Genomic DNA, 16833 nt, shown 5'->3' on the forward strand with positions numbered 1-16833 from the left:
TTTATAAATTATGTGAACCTAAAAATGAGAAACAGAAATTGTGTTTTGAAACATTTCATCTATTCCACTGACATGCAGTGTGAAAAATGAAAGGACTGGCTCATTACTAAAGTACAAAGTAAATTGTGTTGCCCTCATTCTTCTACTCTGGGTGCTGAAGAGTCTGCTTTTGGTTTTAAAAAAAAAAGTTGAAAATGTACTGATGTGCGTACCTGCATTTGGGCAAGTGCGTAGGTGATAAGGCAGTTGACCATAGAAGTACGATAAACACATGGCAAAATGTTTCTTTCCTTTCACTGTACAATGAGAACATTTCAATATTAATGGTGTCTTCTTCACTTTGTTGCTCTAATTTAATTGGCGAAAGGGTTACACAGAAGGAGCTTAATTCTAGCCTGTGCAGAGAGGATGGTGAAGGAGAACAGGGCACAGGCTAAAAGTGTAGGCCTATCCAATTTAGAAAGTTGTACCACTTTAACTTTACTGATATAAACCCCCATACAATGGCACAACCTCCCTAATGTGGACATAGTTACACCAGTCTAAGCACTTCTATACTGATATATCTAAGGCTAGGTCCACACTACCCGCCTGATTCGGCGGGTAGAGATCGATCTTCTGGGATCGATTTATCGCGTCTCATCTGGACGCGATAAATCGATACCAGAAGCGCTCCCCCATCGACTGCGGAACTCCTGCTCGCCGAGAGGAGGAAGCGCTGTCGACTGGGGAGCTTGCCTGCGCCGCGTGGACCCGCAGTAAGTAAACTTAGTTCAATCTAGGAAACGTCGACTTCAGCTACGCTATTCTCGTAGCTGAAGTTGCGTTTCCTACATCGATCCCCCGTCACAGTGTGGACCAAGCCTTATTGCTGCAAGGGAAGGGGAATAAGATATACCAATATATAGGGCACCTTTAGACCAGTGTAATTGTGTCCATGCTATGACTTTTCCCAATATTAGGTAAAAATCACACCCTAACCAGCATAATTATACTGGTAAAACTGGCAGGTGACGGCCAGACCTAGGATTCTGTTGGGCTGCTAAGACATGGAGTGCCCTGCAAGTATTTATTTGGGGTTTGGGATTTGTTTTGGGTTTTGTGTGGTGTTTTAGGTTTTTATCTTCAGTTTGTTTTGTGGGGGGTTGCGGCGGGGTGTGTGTGTATGTGTTACTGTTTTTTTCTATCATTAAGCTGAAGTGTGTTTTGTTTGCGGGAGGGTTGGGGCATGTAGAAAGAAATGCAAATTTTGTTCCAAGCCTTTTATTTCTGGTTTGGTAACTCGTCCTCTCAGCTGAGGGTTCCTCTGGTATGGCAGAGGCAATGCCATGCTCACAATCATTTTATTCAGGAAAGAGATTCCAAAATGGAGGAACAGTATGCATGGACCTATTTTACTCAAATCCACTCCTGTTCCTATCTGCACCTGTCCCCTTTGAAGCTCTCCACCCACCGGGTGTGCAATGCAGGGTATTGGTTTAAGATGGAAACAATACTTTGAAGGGGTTGCCAATTTACATGGGAAGAGATGCATTCCACACTTCCCCAAGTAAAGTATGTAAGAATTGCCTGGAAACGGGCCAGGTTATGTTTTTATGACTTGGGCCTTTGCTCTTTCATACTGAGGAGGGCCAGTGTATCATTGATTCTTGGAGGGTCTCTTCTGAAGTAGCAACAATACAGGAAGAGATGTTTTGATTCAGAGATTACAGAGTAAAATTTCCACTTATTATTTTTCCTGTGACACTGCCTCAGACAATCCCAACCCAGCTTCCCCATTGCAAGCGCATATTTTATTCACAGGCAATTGCTCCCAAAAGAAGACACTGTAGATTTGCTGGAGATTTTCATTGCTGTGTGAAATACGCTTTGAGTTTTCCAGAGCTTACAACTTTGAGAATTGGAGGGAGAAGGAGGCAAACTTTATACTCTGCACAGATGAGATGAGCCCAGGTTGGGGTAGGAATAGCTTAGAAGTGCTTTAAATTACACTCCCTGCACCAGTCCCATTGCACAAAGCTAGGGTTACCATATTTAACAAATAAAAAAAGAGGACCCTCCACGGGGCCCTGGCCCTGCCCATTTCCCACCCCACCCCCGCCCCAACTCCACCCCTTCCCCACCCCAACCCCGCCCTAACTCCGCCCCCTCCTCCCTCACACTCCCAGCCATGCGAAAAGGGCTGCCCGAGCGCTACCGGCTTCACGGTTTGCCGGGCAGCCCCCGGCCGGCGCTTCCCCAGCGCAGCTGGAGCCCGGGAGGGGATGCTCCCAGCCGGGGCGCAGGGTCCGGAGGCATGGGGGCTGCCCAAAGCCCATAGCGCTCGGCTCTTAAACAGAGCCGAAGAGTCAGGGGAGGAGCAGAGCCACCACGGTCGGAGGCTCTGCTCCTCCCCTGACTCTTCGGCTCTGTTTAAGAGCCGAGCTGCCCAAGCGCTACCGGCTTCGGGAAGCCCCCATGCCTCCGGACCCTGCGCCGCCGGAGCTCAGGAGGGGAAGTGCCCGGCCGGCGGCTGGGGTCCGGAGGGAAGGGGGCTGCCCGAAGCCCATAGCGCTCGGGCAGCTCGGCTCTTAAACAGAGCCGAAGAGTCAGGGGAGGAGCAGAGCAGCCGCGGGAGGGGAAGTGCCCGGCCGGCATTTTCCCGGACATGTTCGGCTTTTTGGCAATTCCCCCCGGACGGGGGTTTGATTGCCGAAAAGCCGGATATGTCCGGGAAAAACCGGACGTATGGTAACCCTAATAAAACTGGCAGATTCAGAGCCAAGAATTTAGCCCTAGAGAGTTTAGTTTGGCAACTCCTAAACCCAGCGAAGTACAATCTCCTTATCCAGAATGGGAGACTTGAGGCACAGGGATGAAGGGCCAAATTTTTAGCCTGCTCATGATTAAGCTTCCATGTTACACCTGCAGGTTAGCTCATGTGGGTGTCTATTTAGCGGGTTGAAGCAGTTACTTTGCAATGTTAGTGATTTTGATATCTGAGTAAATAATTGCAGCCATAAAATAAAACACTTGTTTGTTTAGGGATTGTCTTGTACCATGTGCTGCACAACATTTAGCATGATAGGGCCTCAACCTCCATATGGCCACTATCCAGATAACACATGAAACTTCCATCTGACCTAACTTGCAGGTGCATGCTATTGTGAGGGCAAAATTATGCCTGCAAAAAGTTCCACCTGCATGTTATGGGCATAGAAAATGGCTTTCAAAATCTGATTTCAAGCGACTTGTCCCAAGTCACACAGGCAGTTCATGACAGAGCTAAGAATAGAACCAGGGTCACTTATCTCCCCATTACATCTCAACAGGCAAGTTGGGGGAGGAGAGAGAAACAGTGGTTAATACCCTCAAACACATCAAAATCTGCAATGTAGTCAAGACCATAAAGGAAGAAATGTTATTTTCATGGTTCTAAAGGGAAGCATAAACAAAAATAACCAAAGTCCAGTAATGTTTTTTAAAAGTTGACAGTCTTAAATGTTAACTAAGAAACAAACACATCTTTTTTTATTTCTACTGACTAATACCAAAGTGTATCAGTAAATTGCCAAATTACATCACAGCAATCAAACATCTTGCTTAAAAGTCTCGTTCCTAATCGGAGGAGGAAATGTATTGTTAAATGAGGGGAAGAAAGTGCTTTCCTGCGTCATTGATAGTGGTATGGTATGTACTTTGTACAATATACAAGAGATCAGCATTTGTTCACAGTACAGTACATAGCTTCTGGAGCTTATATGATTATTCCATGAAGAACTCTGCACTTTTATGTCAATAAAACAGCCCGTTCGTGTTATATCTTACTGTATATAAGTATGGAATGTAATCTTGGCTCGTTATTGAGGCGATGGTGTTGTTCACTATAGATATTCTGCATGTAACACATCTAAACAGATGGTAATGAACATGTGGAAATGAGGACATGTGCTTCTGGTGTTGTAGCTGTTTCGTTCAAGTGTCAGTGTCTGCCTTCTTCTGCAGGACTTAACTTTGGTCTGCGTATACCAGCTCAGGGAATTAAATCCGTATCCACACTATAAAGATAAATAGCATGTAAATTATTTTGAAAATGATCATTGTATGGAACTAATTGAATAGAATGAAAATATCCTAGTTAGTTCCGAGTGGGCAGCTTCTTTGAATGTTGTGCAGTGTTACACTCCCATCTCCTGCCCGCTCTCAAAGACTGGAAGGCCTTTGTTCCAGTTAATGAACTTATAAGAAACAAGTGTGCTTATTGCAGAATCAGAGGTGGACTGCTGAGTCATGGGCTAAAAGCACAGGCCACGGAGGACTTTCCAGTTCCCTTCGTGCTGTCAATGGCCAGCCTCTTAAACCAACTATTACTTTCTAATTGAATGTAGAGTTACACCACTTTCCGTTTAAAAATGACTCAAAACATAAATTCATTTCTGCAAGCATAAATTGCTGCTACAAGCCAGACTGCAATCACAGCAGACTAGATCGCTCTGCATATTGGTTATCGGGCTATAAGGCCTTGTATCTCTAAATAAGAATAACTGAGTTAATGGTGACCAGAAATTTATCTGCTGCTGGCTATTTGGTGGTCTGCATGAAATAAGATTTCTTAGCTTCAATCCCAGTTAGTAATGACTGAAAGTTTTTACCATTGATGGCTATATGGTGTGGTCAGGGCAGTTTGTAGTGGTAGAGGTGTCCATTTAAAAATATATAAAATTAAATTAATCACTCCCAGTTTTAGTCTGTTGCTCTGTAGCTAGAGGACTTCAGCCTCCCTTACTGTCAATTCAGCAAATTCACCAACACTAATTCACACCATCTTGTTGTGATGCAATTTTTAACAAGCAGAAGGCTTTCACAAGTTCAATATCACTTTTCCTGACCTGCCACATAAGCATAAGTGGTGTAGGTAAAGCTGTATGTACTTAGGAAAATGTGACCTCTTAAACACATTCCAGAGAATACAGCAGTGATTCATGTTTTGCCCCTTGTGACTTTTCTTTCTTTGGTTTTATTCTCTACCGTTTCTTCCTTGTTCACATCTCCACTCCCTTTTTTATTTTTAACCTTATCTTCATGACCTTGCTCCCGTTCAGATGGCGGGCAAGAGTTACGCTTTTCAGAGCTTGCACAGATGCTGGATGGTAAGTGGAAGAACTGATTATCAGGCGATACTGCAAAAGCATTACAGTCAGCACCTCTCAGCTCAGACTCAGCATTCTCCTGCTTCTGTGGGCCCAATCTCAAGTGGCTCAGAGCCTAGGAGCCAGACTTGGATGCCAATCTTTACTTGGGTTTTTGTCTTGGCAGTGCATAGTAATTCTGGGCCGGTTTTATAAAATAAGTTGCTGTCTTGTTGCAAAACTTTATTATGGACATAAATATCCCTGCACTTCCTTCTTTACATTCAAGATTGAATAAGCATGGAGCGTAACGACTAGAAGTGCTGGCTCTTTGCCAGTATTTGCTATATTGTAACTGCTTTTGATAACCTATTTTGTTCACTGTCCATAAAACAAATGAAGTTTACGATAGCAGTAGAGCTTATCGATATCAATAATGTCCATTATGGATTCAGCCCTTTAACAAATGGTTCATGAACTAATTCTGATCTAAGTGCCTGATTCCCAGACTTGAAGAAGAACTCTGTGTAAACTCAAAAGTTTGTTGGTCTCACCAACAGAAGTTGGTCCAGTAAAAGATATTACCTCACCCACCCTGTCTCTGATCTAAATAACCGCTGTAACTGTTAATTAGTTACTTGTAAGTATTTGCTGAATAGTTTGGATAAATAATTTTCAGCCACTAGGCTATTTGCAAACTGTTAATTTTGGATAAAATTTTCAAAGCGCCTAAATGATTTAGAAGCTGAAGCTTCTTTTTCAGAAGTGCACTAGGCATTTAGGTTCCTATGTCTCTTTTGGAAATGAGATTTAGGGACTTTTGAAAATTTTACTCTTAATTCCTTGCTATTGAATATTTGTGGTGTTTGGTCAGACACTTAAGTTACATGGTATTGCTTCCGCTCACTGACTGGATGAGTTAAACTTTTTAAACGGGGAGAATATCTAAGAATATTTTGTCTGTGTGATATTTTGAACATGTAAACATTTATGTTAAACTTCCTGGAATCAAAAATTTTCATTAAGCCTTAGTTGGTCTCTAAGTATGTGTGAATAATGAACAATATGAGTTTATGAATCGTAATGAACTGTTCTTAGTTCTTTTATTTGTGAAAATATTCATCAGTCAAGTGATAACTATTCAGCCATCTGTAGCTATCAGTACTATGGAGAGTGTGCAAGATGAACTGTGGTATCAAATTCTACAATCTGGCAGACTAAGAAAGTAGTTTAATAGCCTCAATATATTTGAAAAGCTCTCAATTGTATGAAGAGCCATTCTGTGGCTTACTGTTATGGCAACATAACTCAATCCATCTTTTCTCAGTCTGCAAAATGTTATTTCTTAAAAATGAATCACAAACTTGCTGATGATCATATCTGAAATGTGAAAGAGACCATGACATTGCAAAAGAAGGCTTGTTACTATGAAGTTACTGCTTCACAGTTTGAACTAATCTGTGTCAACAGAGCACTGAAAAATGCCTCTGTTTGTGAAGTACCACTAGATCGGTGATAAAGTCAGTTATCCTTAGTAAGTAATGCCATTTATCAACAGTAATTGTTTTTTACAATCAGTACAATGATTTATGAGTCATTTGGTTTTCCCTTCAAATGGTACTTAACAACCCACCCTCTCTCTCTCTCTCTCTGTCATTACTGTGTAGTAACATTGTGTGCTATGAACTTGATCCAAAGCCCATTGAAGTCAGTGGAAAGATCAAGCTCTATGACTTTAACATTACAGGCACATAAGATACAATTTTCAGAAGTGCCAATGTCCCATTGTGTTTTAATGGGTCTTAGGCTCCTAGTGACTTGGGCACTTCTGAAATTTTTACCCCAACTAACTTTTTTAATTCCTAAATTTAATATCTTCATTTGTCTGAGCAATGTTATCTGCTTCTCCCTGATTGCTCCCAATCCAAGGAACTAATCAGGCACCAACAACAGGGGAAGCTGGTCATGCTAAAACTCAGACCAGGGACACTGACCAGTCAGGATTCACTCCAGGTAAGAATTCTGACTACTGTGGCACTCCATCCATCACCTGAGGACTAGCTGGTTTCCTAAGATGTACAGGATACTCTAAAACATCTTATATTTAACATTTTCCCCTCCTTTTAGGAGTATAGATGAGCCCGAACCCAGGATCTGGACACCCTCGATTAAATCCTATTCCATTGACATGAATGGGAATTTAATTCTTGACTTTGTTGGCACCAGGATTTCACCCCCAAAACCTGGTGAAATTTGGCTCTAGAAGTGGACCAGAAATTGACTAGCTTTTACTGTAACTAAAAACCTGGAGCCAAACACCCCCAAAATATTTGGCTCAATCCCATTTGTCTTTAATAGAAACACCTTTTGAAAGAGTCTTTAAAAACCGCAGATCCTGATTTACTGAGTCCCCTGCACCCATCCACTCTACTGCTGGCATTGTGGATCATTGCTGTTGTCAAGAGATACTTCTCACCCATTCAGCAGCTAGGAGCTTGGAAGGAGTTGCAGATCTGATACCTTCATTATATATTTACATTAGGGCTGTCAAGCAATTAAAAAAATTAACCACGTGATTAATCGCACTGTTAAACAGTAATAGAATACCACTTGTTTAAATATTTTTGGATGTTTTCTACATTTTCAAATATATTGATTTCAGTTACAACATAGAATACAAAGTGTACAATGCTCACTGTATATTTATTTTTTATTACATATATTTGCAGTACTTTTCAATTCACCTAATACAAGTACTGTAGTGCAATCTCTTTATCATGAAAATTGAACTTACAAATGTAGAATTATGTACAAAAAATAACTGCATTGAAAAATAAAACAATGTAAAACTTCAGAGCCTACAAGTCCACTCAGTCCTTTTTCTTGTTCAGCCAGTCGCTCAGACAAACAAGTTTGTTTACATTTACAGAAGATAATGCTTCCCACTTTTTGTTTACAATGTCACCTGAAAGTGAGAACAGGTGTGTTCGCATGGCACTATTGTAGCTGGCGTCACAAGATATTTATGTGCCAGATGCGCTAAAGATTCATATGTCCCTTGATGCTTCATCCACCATTCCAGAGGATATGCGTCCGTGCTGATGACAGGCTCTGCTCGATAACAATCCAAAGCAGAGCGGACAAACGCATGTTCATTTTCATTATTTGAGTCAGATGCCACCAGCAGAAGGTTGATTTTCTTTTTTTGGTGGTTTGGGTTCTGTAGTTTCCGCATCGGAGTGTAGCTCTTTTACTTCTGAAAGCAAGCTCCACACCTCATCCCTCTCAGATTTTGGAAGGTACTTCAGATTCTTAAACCTTGGGTCAAGTGCTGTAGCTATCTTTAGAAATCTCACATTGGTACCTTTTTTGCATTTTGTCAAATCTGCTGAGAAAATGTTCTTAAAATAAACAATATGTTCTGGGTCATCATCCAAGACTGCTATAACATTCAATATATTCAGAATGCGGGTAAAACAGATCCAGAGCCATACAATTCTCCCCCAAGGAGTTCAGTCACAAATGTAATTAATGCATTATTTTTTTTAATGAGCATCATCAGCATCAGGGCCGGCTCTAGGCACCAGCAAAACAAGCTGGTGCTTGGGGCGGCACATTTTTAGGGGCGGCATGGCCGGCGCCAGAAAGCCGCCTCTAAAAATGTGCCCCAGCCACCCTAGCTCACCTCCGCTGCTGCTGCCACGGTGCGCGAATCAGCTGTTTCGCGCGCCGCGGCGGCTCGGGGTCTCCCCCTCCCTCCCAGGCTCTCAAACCTGGGAGGGAGGGGGAGATCCCAAGCGGCCATTTCGTGCGCCGCTGCTCCCCCTCCCCCCAGGCTTGGGAGCCAGGGAGGGAGGGGGAGAAGCGGCGCCCGCGCCGCGGCCACTCGGAGTCTCCCCCTCCCTCCCAGGCTCTCAAACCTGGGAGGGGGGGAAGACTCCGAATGGCCGCGGCGCGGACGCTGCTTCTCCCCCTCCCTCCTAGGCTTGAGAGCCTGGGGGGAGGAGGCAGGGCTGGGGATTTGGGGAAGGGGCGGAGTTGAGGCGGGGCCGGGGATGGAGTAATTAAAGAACCGGGGGGGTGGGGTGGCAAAAATCCTAGAGCCGGCCCTGATCAGCATGGATTCATGCCCTCGGGAATGATGGCAGAAGCATGAACGTGCATAAGGATGTTTAGCATATCTAGCACGTAAATACCTTTCAATGCCGGCTACAAAACCCCCATGAGAACATCTGTTCTCACTTTCTGGTGACAAATAAGAAGCGGGCAGCATTATCTCCTGTAAATGTAAACAAACTTGTTTGTCTTAGCGATTGGCTGAACGAGAAGTAGGACTGAGTGGACTTTTAGGCTCTAAAGTTTTGCATTGATTTGTTTTTGAGTGTAGCTATGTAACAAAAAAAAATCTATGTTTGTAAGCTGCATTTTCACAACAAAGAGATTGCACTACAGTACTTGTATGAGGTGAACTGAAAAATTCTATTTCTTTTGTTTGTCATTTTGATAGTACAAATATTTGTAATCAAAAATAATATAAAGTGAACACAGTACACTTTGTATTCTGTGTTGTAATTGAAATCAATATATTTGAAGATGTAGAAAAACATCCAAAATATGTAATAAATATCAATTGGTATTCTATTGTTTAACAGTGCGATTTAAAACTGCAATTAATCACTATTAATTTTTTAATTGCTATTAATTTTTTTGAGTTAATCGCATGTTAACCACAATTAATAGACAGCCCTAATTTACACTGATAACTGAAGATCCTAGTGGGAGTAGCATAATTTTAATGTATGGAGACTATTAAAAAATATTACATTTTCCAAAAATAAACGCAGTACGGAGTTATAACAATGTCACTGCCTTTCTAGTATATACTTCAAATGAAGAGTAGTAAGTCTAGTGTCTTCGTTGCATTTAAAAAACGAAATGAGGGGAAATGGGGGAATGATTGTCATGTTTGTTAGTTTGAGTGAACAGCAGAAAAGATTTATCTGGAGAGGTAGCACCCACCACAAGCACAAGAATGTAAATACAAGCAAAAGCTTCTGGTAACTTTCTAGATTTTTGTTAATCAAGTCATCAGCATGAGGTGGACACTGAATTTATCGATAAAGCATTGAATGCAGAGTTGGGCATGCAGCATTTATTGTACTGAGTACAAAGGGATTCATTTGCTTACCTTAGTAAATCCATGGTATTGTTCTGTGTTCTTACTACCCCAAAGCTTCAAGCCTTACTCCTCCACTTCATTTACATACCAGTTTCAAATAAATCTCAAAAGGAATTTTATCCTTCCAAGTCCCTGGGAAATAAACTTTTCATCAGTGCATTAAAAATAGAGGTGGGAAAAACAAATGGAAAACTTAATTGGCAAAGATAGGCAGTTGCCAGTGGTTGAAAGAACTGCTAGAATGAGAGAGGAATTTCCAGGCTAATATTTGGGTTCAGAAACATTATCATGTACTAATATGATAGCTATCAATAACAGACATCTCAAACATTTCCTAGTATAGTTTATTGCAAACATTTAGTTATCACCAACTGCAGATGCTGAAGACTTATGTGGGCTAGATTGGACCACTGAAGATTTTTTTTTTAAATAATCTTGATGAAACTTGCATCCCTCACAGAAGTTCAGTGTACACTGGTCTTGTGCAGGAGATGAGGGGACAGTCACTGCCACAGCCAACATTCCCCGGCAACAGACTTAGTGGTAATGTCATCAGCACTGCCTTCAAGAGGTGGTTACCGCTAGTGAATCCTCACCATTAGCGAGCATACTGGCCTTGTCCTCGGTTCAGATCCAACTCTTTCCCAACTGGAATTTTGCCACCCGCATTTAGGTGGGTTATTTTGATTGACCGCTCTAGGATTCTTCAATCTCAGGAAGGGCTTGGGAAGCAGATTTATGGGAACTAGACAAGTTTAAAGACAAATATTGTGAAAGAGTGGCCACGTACTTCTGGGGTACCTCTGGTAATTGTGTTTTTTATTGTCTGGTTGGGCTTCCAGGACAGTACAAATTAATCATATTGAAAAGTAGCAGCATTATGGGGTTCTGAGATGGAAGGGTTGTTGTCTCCCTCCTCTTTTGGGTTGGAGAAAGACACCACAAGATAAATAGCCTTATGGACTGGAACTTGCGCCAGTAACTAGTAGAAGCATAGGAAATGTAAGATAATTTGACGAGATTTTGGATGCAGCTACACTGTAGAAATTACCATGTGCAGAGATCTAGTTACAACATGGTTGAAATCCAGTTCAATCTTGAATGCTCTGTTCCTCTGCTGAACTACTTCCCTGTTGCAACTCAAGGCTGCAGAAAGGCTCAGGAAAACTGTGTAAATTAAGTCCCTGTCCATACCGCAAAACAAACCTTTGATTTTTTTTTTTTTAACCCTGCCAGGGGACTACCTTGTTATAGGAAGGACACTGCATGTAGTATTTAGTACAATCTAGTCTAGTTCTAGTGTGGACAGGGAAGGGTGGGTTATTGAAAACAAATGGAACATGGTGAGACAATGGCAATATGTATAAAAAAGAAAATACAATGTAGGTTTAGTGTTGCTGCAGGTTAGATCTTTTGTCATTTTGCCTTGGGGTTACAAAAACGTAAATTTTTATTTTCAAACTTGCATAGAATTCATGATTTTTTTGTTGTTGTTGTTGAAACAGACCTGAGTCAACTGCTGAGAATTGTCATCTTTATGTCCTCGGTTTATAATAGCTATCTCCAACTGAATGAGTTTTTGGATTAGACGGTGTTGGTTTTATTAGTCTCCTTCTGGACTAGTCACATGTAACTGAAAGTACCCCAAAAGAACAACAAGATGCCATGAAGAGATGTAGGATTGGCTAGCCTGGCTCCTCCACTGCTTAGCTCACATCCTGTCTTCTCTTGAGTATGCTTTAATCGGAGGAGGTTTCCTGTCTTCCGCCTCAGCTCACACATGCTGGAGTTTTGCCCTGAAGCAGGATGGTATTTCGGTACGATGCCCAGGGAGTTGCAGCACTTTTCTTGGTGTTAATAAGGAGAGTTTTTGCATCACTGAAAACCACTACAAAGTCTTCAATTAAAAAATAAATCCTCTGTCACTAATTAATTACCAATGCTCTGATCAAATAATGCCCAAAGTAACATTTGTTAAATGAGCTGCAGACAAGGATACAAAACGCTGGGGATTCTGTTGCCTTAACCCATACCCTTCCCCCTACTTAACATGTCGTGGGTCCCTTTAACTGTAAATGGGAGTACCCCAGAAACACTATCAAAGTGCTGTTTTGATCAGGAATCCGTTTGTCAGCAGATGTTACCTGACGCTCTGCTTTCTCAGCTTTGTAAACGGTGGTTATATGATTTGGCTGCTCAGCACAGGGAAACAGCTCAGCCTCTTGTGACAATAGCCGCATAGGATGGACTTATTTCATATTGGTTCTCCTCAGAAAATGAATGATGTACAGCCGGGAAAAATGCTAAGGAGGTGGCAACTCTTAACTAGCTTTTCAGAGACCGTCTGTGTGGATAATGACTTTTTACCTTATTTGTTACAGATGTATTTGATGCTTCACTCATTTTTTTCCCCCATAAATCTTGAGATTTATTTTTTTAAACGTACCTTCTCTAGACATTTAGCCAGATCTGTTCTAGCAATGCTAATACTGTAAGAGTTTGGTGCATACTCCTCTGTGTACTCAGAAGAGAGAAGCCCATTGGTTTCTTATGTAAATTAATAGCATATCGGACAATCCCTCTGCTTATTTGTTGTTCGTGGCATAATCTTAGTATATACCAGCTTTTCAGACAAAGCCATTTCTTTCCTTGTTTTGATCCCATAGTGCAAGTGAGTTTCTACTGAACAAAAGTCTTCCATACCTTTTGTGAATTATTGAACTTGGCATAACTGCAAGCATACCTTAAAATATAGATATCAGCACATACTTTGTTAATTTATTTTTCACAACTATGGTGTGTCTGATATTTTCTTATATATCCCTGATTGCACTGGATGCATTTCTAAGGTCCCCATCGCTGTAATAACCCTGGCCGTTCCTTCCTAAATGTATTCTTAGGCAAGAGACGTCCCTCTGTGGGAGTGTAGCTCTCATGCCTCCTATCCTCCATCATGCTCTCTTATTCGAAGAATCAGGATCCAAATGCAATCATGGGTCCTGCCTATCCATTGGGCAAACATTTCCAGGAAGAAGAGTATCTTGCAACAGGTCTGAAAGGTAGCAAAACTCAGGTTCAGAAGTCCGTTCCACAGCTGCAGGCCCTGCACTGGAAAAGCTCTCCTCCCATACCCTGAGCTCTTAACCCAATGTCCCTGATGAATACAGGGACCATTCCATGATGCAGAACTAGAGGGGGCAGCTGTTGAGGTAACCAGGCCTCAAGCCACTTAAGGATTTATAAATGAACAGGACCTTTAAATGGACTCCGTCAATAGTCAGCCAGTGTAAAGCATGAAGCACTGGTAAGACATGCTACGACTCTGTCATAGTTAGTAAATGGGGTGCCGTGTCCTTTAATATCCAGGTGGCCTCTGTGATCAGCTCAAATGAAGTGGATTAAAATAGTCTAGCCTGGAGCCGACAAGCAGATAGATCCAGTGGCTAGAGCTGCAACTCACAGATGGGGCACTCTTCTGACTTGAGCAGGAAATAGTGTGTTTGACCACTATTCCTATCTGGCCGTGTGGGAGCAGACATAGTCCAGCAGGAATGTTAAACCATCCACTTCCTTTCACAGTAACAGATAAGGTGCACAGGCAGAAAGATACAGCTCCAGTGCCACACAAAAAATTCTGAATCCATCCACCAGCAGCACAAGCAATTCTTGTAAGGCTGTCACTGCAGTAAAGGATACACAATGAGCTTTCTCCTTCTGCTCCTCCTCACTCAATGCAGCAGAACTGTTTTGCATAATGAACCAACCCAAGTTGCATAGACCAGACATCAGACCCATCAACCACTGTGAAAAGCTGTCGGTGTACTTCACTGATGAGAACAACCAAATATGCATGGAGCTAACAGGGAAAGGAAATACCTCCCCTGACCAAGTTGTATTATCTGCCCCAATACCCTGAGAGAGCTTGGCCCCATCAGACATGCTGAACCCCTGAAAAATGCTAGAATCATTTTAGAATTGAATGCCTCAAATATCTGAGAGAACAGGTGGGTGAGGTAATATCTTCTATTGGACCAATTTCTGTTGGTGAGAGACAAGCTTTTGAGCTTACCTAGAGCTCTTCTTCAGTCAGTGTGGAGTAAAAGGTAAACGCATGGGGAAAGGTAAACACATGTTTGAGATCTTTTTGTCTAGAATATCACCAGGTTGAAACATCGCTGGGATTTGTGGTCTGTGACCTTCCACTTTTTAAGTTCTCAGCCATTTTTTACTTTTTTTACACACCGGATTTTATGAATTATAGTTATGAGACAGCATGATCTTTCTGCTACTAGTACGGAACTAATTTGGAGGGTGGTTTCTCTTTTAATGCCATTATGCCTGTCAGATCAGTTAAATTCTGCAATGACTTCTGGAACTTAATGGGGTTGGCAATTCCGTGTGTATCGCTGCCCCTTCCATGGATCAGATGTGATCTAGTTTGCAGAGGATGATCCGTTTTGATTATCACAGCTGTAGGTCATGCAAATAGTTTTAGACTCCAGCTTGTGGGTATAGTGTGCAGAATCAATAGGAGCTGCTTTGAAAAACCCAGGAGCCATGCAGCAGAAATTAAGGGTTTGTTGGTTGCCAGTATTTTGCCATCCCCTATGCACTCACTGGCATTCCTGGTGTTTCACAGGTGTCAGTCTGTGTGTGTGTGTGCATGTGTGTGTCCTCAGGGTTTTTGGACTGGGGGGGGGGGGCTTAATGTGATATCTGACACATCTGCATGATCGTCATTGATATGTCACTAGGAAATGGTAAAATATTATTGTAGCATATTTATAAAGGAAATGAATTATTAGGACATGGGATTTACCATATCAGCTCAATCCTTCTGGAGTATATTGTGTAAAATATGTCTCAACACCTTGATAGCCAAGCACAAGAGAGAATGTTAGAATACACTTGAAACTAAAATTTCTGAAGTACATTTCTTATACACATGTCAAAGGCACATGTCCTCCATTGAGGACTAAAATCCATGGCAAGTGGGAAGTCTGCAAAATAAGCACCTTTTGAGTTATCCTCATGAGAAAGCAGGATCACAGAACTCCTAGAGAGAATAAGGGTGTTTGAAGTTAGTAGTAACCATAATTTATTACCGTCCGAGAGTTCTTGAGTGACCTATGAGAAACGAGTGATCTCAGTCTAGTCTGAATCCCAGTGGACAATAACTGGCACCTTAGTGCCAATAATTGGTCTTAGTGGAGAATTCCGTGGGCATGGAGGCAGCAGTACCTTTTCATCCCTAGCAATGGAGCCTCCAGAACAAAGCTGAGACAAGTGACAGAGCTCAGTAGGAAAGGTTGCAGCATTGCTGCTCCCTTCCTTACCTATTCTATGGATAGTGATTCTCTAGGCTGGCACTTGTCATGAACGCTGTTGGTGGGGAATAAACCCAATTTTGCCCTGTTAGTGTTTCAATCATCTGCTATACTACTACTGTGTTTTTATTACTAGATTAGAATGACTGTTGTACTGAGAAAGAAGACTGAGTCAGCACTTGTTTTTGATTCCTTTCTACCATAGCCAAAACCTAGTCTTTCATCGTGACTCTACAGCAAACCGTCACTCAGAGGTTAAAATAGTCATATTGTCAAAAATATGCAGCCTGAGCAGCCTTCCAAATATTAAGACCAGTGCCCTTTGTCATTATTATCAAAAGGCTATTGTCAAGGATAATTCCCCACTCTGGCACTTCGAGTGCAGAAGGTGGGGGCCTGCAAGGATTCTAAAAATTAGTACTGGCCACTCCAGTCTTATATATAATAAACTCCCAAGATTTCAGCATTTCTGTTACCTTGGATTGGTAGATGCTGCCACCACCCAAGTGCAAAACCCCTTTGAGAGCCCAGGAAGGCGCACTTGGGAATTCCTTCCTGTGGGATACCCTCAAGCCCTTTCACCCCTCCTCCAGGGAAGAGCTGAGAAAGGAGGATTGGGGGGGGGGGGAGAGAGAGAAGGAAATCAGCTGTTGCCACCAGCTAATTAAACAACATGTGCACAAACCTCTTAAGACACAAAAAATCCAATTCTGTTCTTAAAAAAGGTAAATTTTGATTAACAAAAAAAAGAAGAAAATACATCCGAGAACTCAGGCTATGGCTAGATTTTAAAAGAGCAACTACAAGTATTAAGCACCAAGAATAGCTTCCTTGAGGTCCAGCTTAATGGTTACAAGCAAAACAAAAGCACCTGGGGTTAGCACAGAGGAATCCACAAGCCATAAAGAAATAAAAGGGATAAACCTAATCGCCCCTTCCTAGACATTTCCTGATCTACTTACATCTCTGGGGTTTTAAATGAGTAGTTTCTAGGTATGATACTGATGATTTTTCATACCTGGCCCGAGCTTCTCACAGCATAGCTGCTGCCCTGTCCGCCTCTCCCCAAGAGAACAGACAGACAGACAAAAGGAGTCTTTTCTCCATTTTAAAAAATTCTAGCCTTCTCATTGGCTCTTTTGGCCAGGTGTCCACTCACTTCCTTTTACCTATGCATAGTAGTGAGACTTTTTAACCCTTTACAGGTAGAGCAATTAGA

General features: G+C 42.0%; 1 protein-coding gene across 31 annotated transcripts in view; it reads left to right on the forward strand.

Annotated features, from left to right (window-relative positions):
- LPAR1 (lysophosphatidic acid receptor 1) overlaps positions 1-16833 on the forward strand; it is a 141668-nt gene that overhangs the window by 104711 nt on the left and 20124 nt on the right. The gene's annotated exons all lie outside the window — the stretch shown is intronic.

This window comes from Chrysemys picta, chromosome 6 (assembly GCF_011386835.1).
Source record: "Chrysemys picta bellii isolate R12L10 chromosome 6, ASM1138683v2, whole genome shotgun sequence".
NCBI lineage: Eukaryota > Metazoa > Chordata > Testudines > Emydidae > Chrysemys > Chrysemys picta.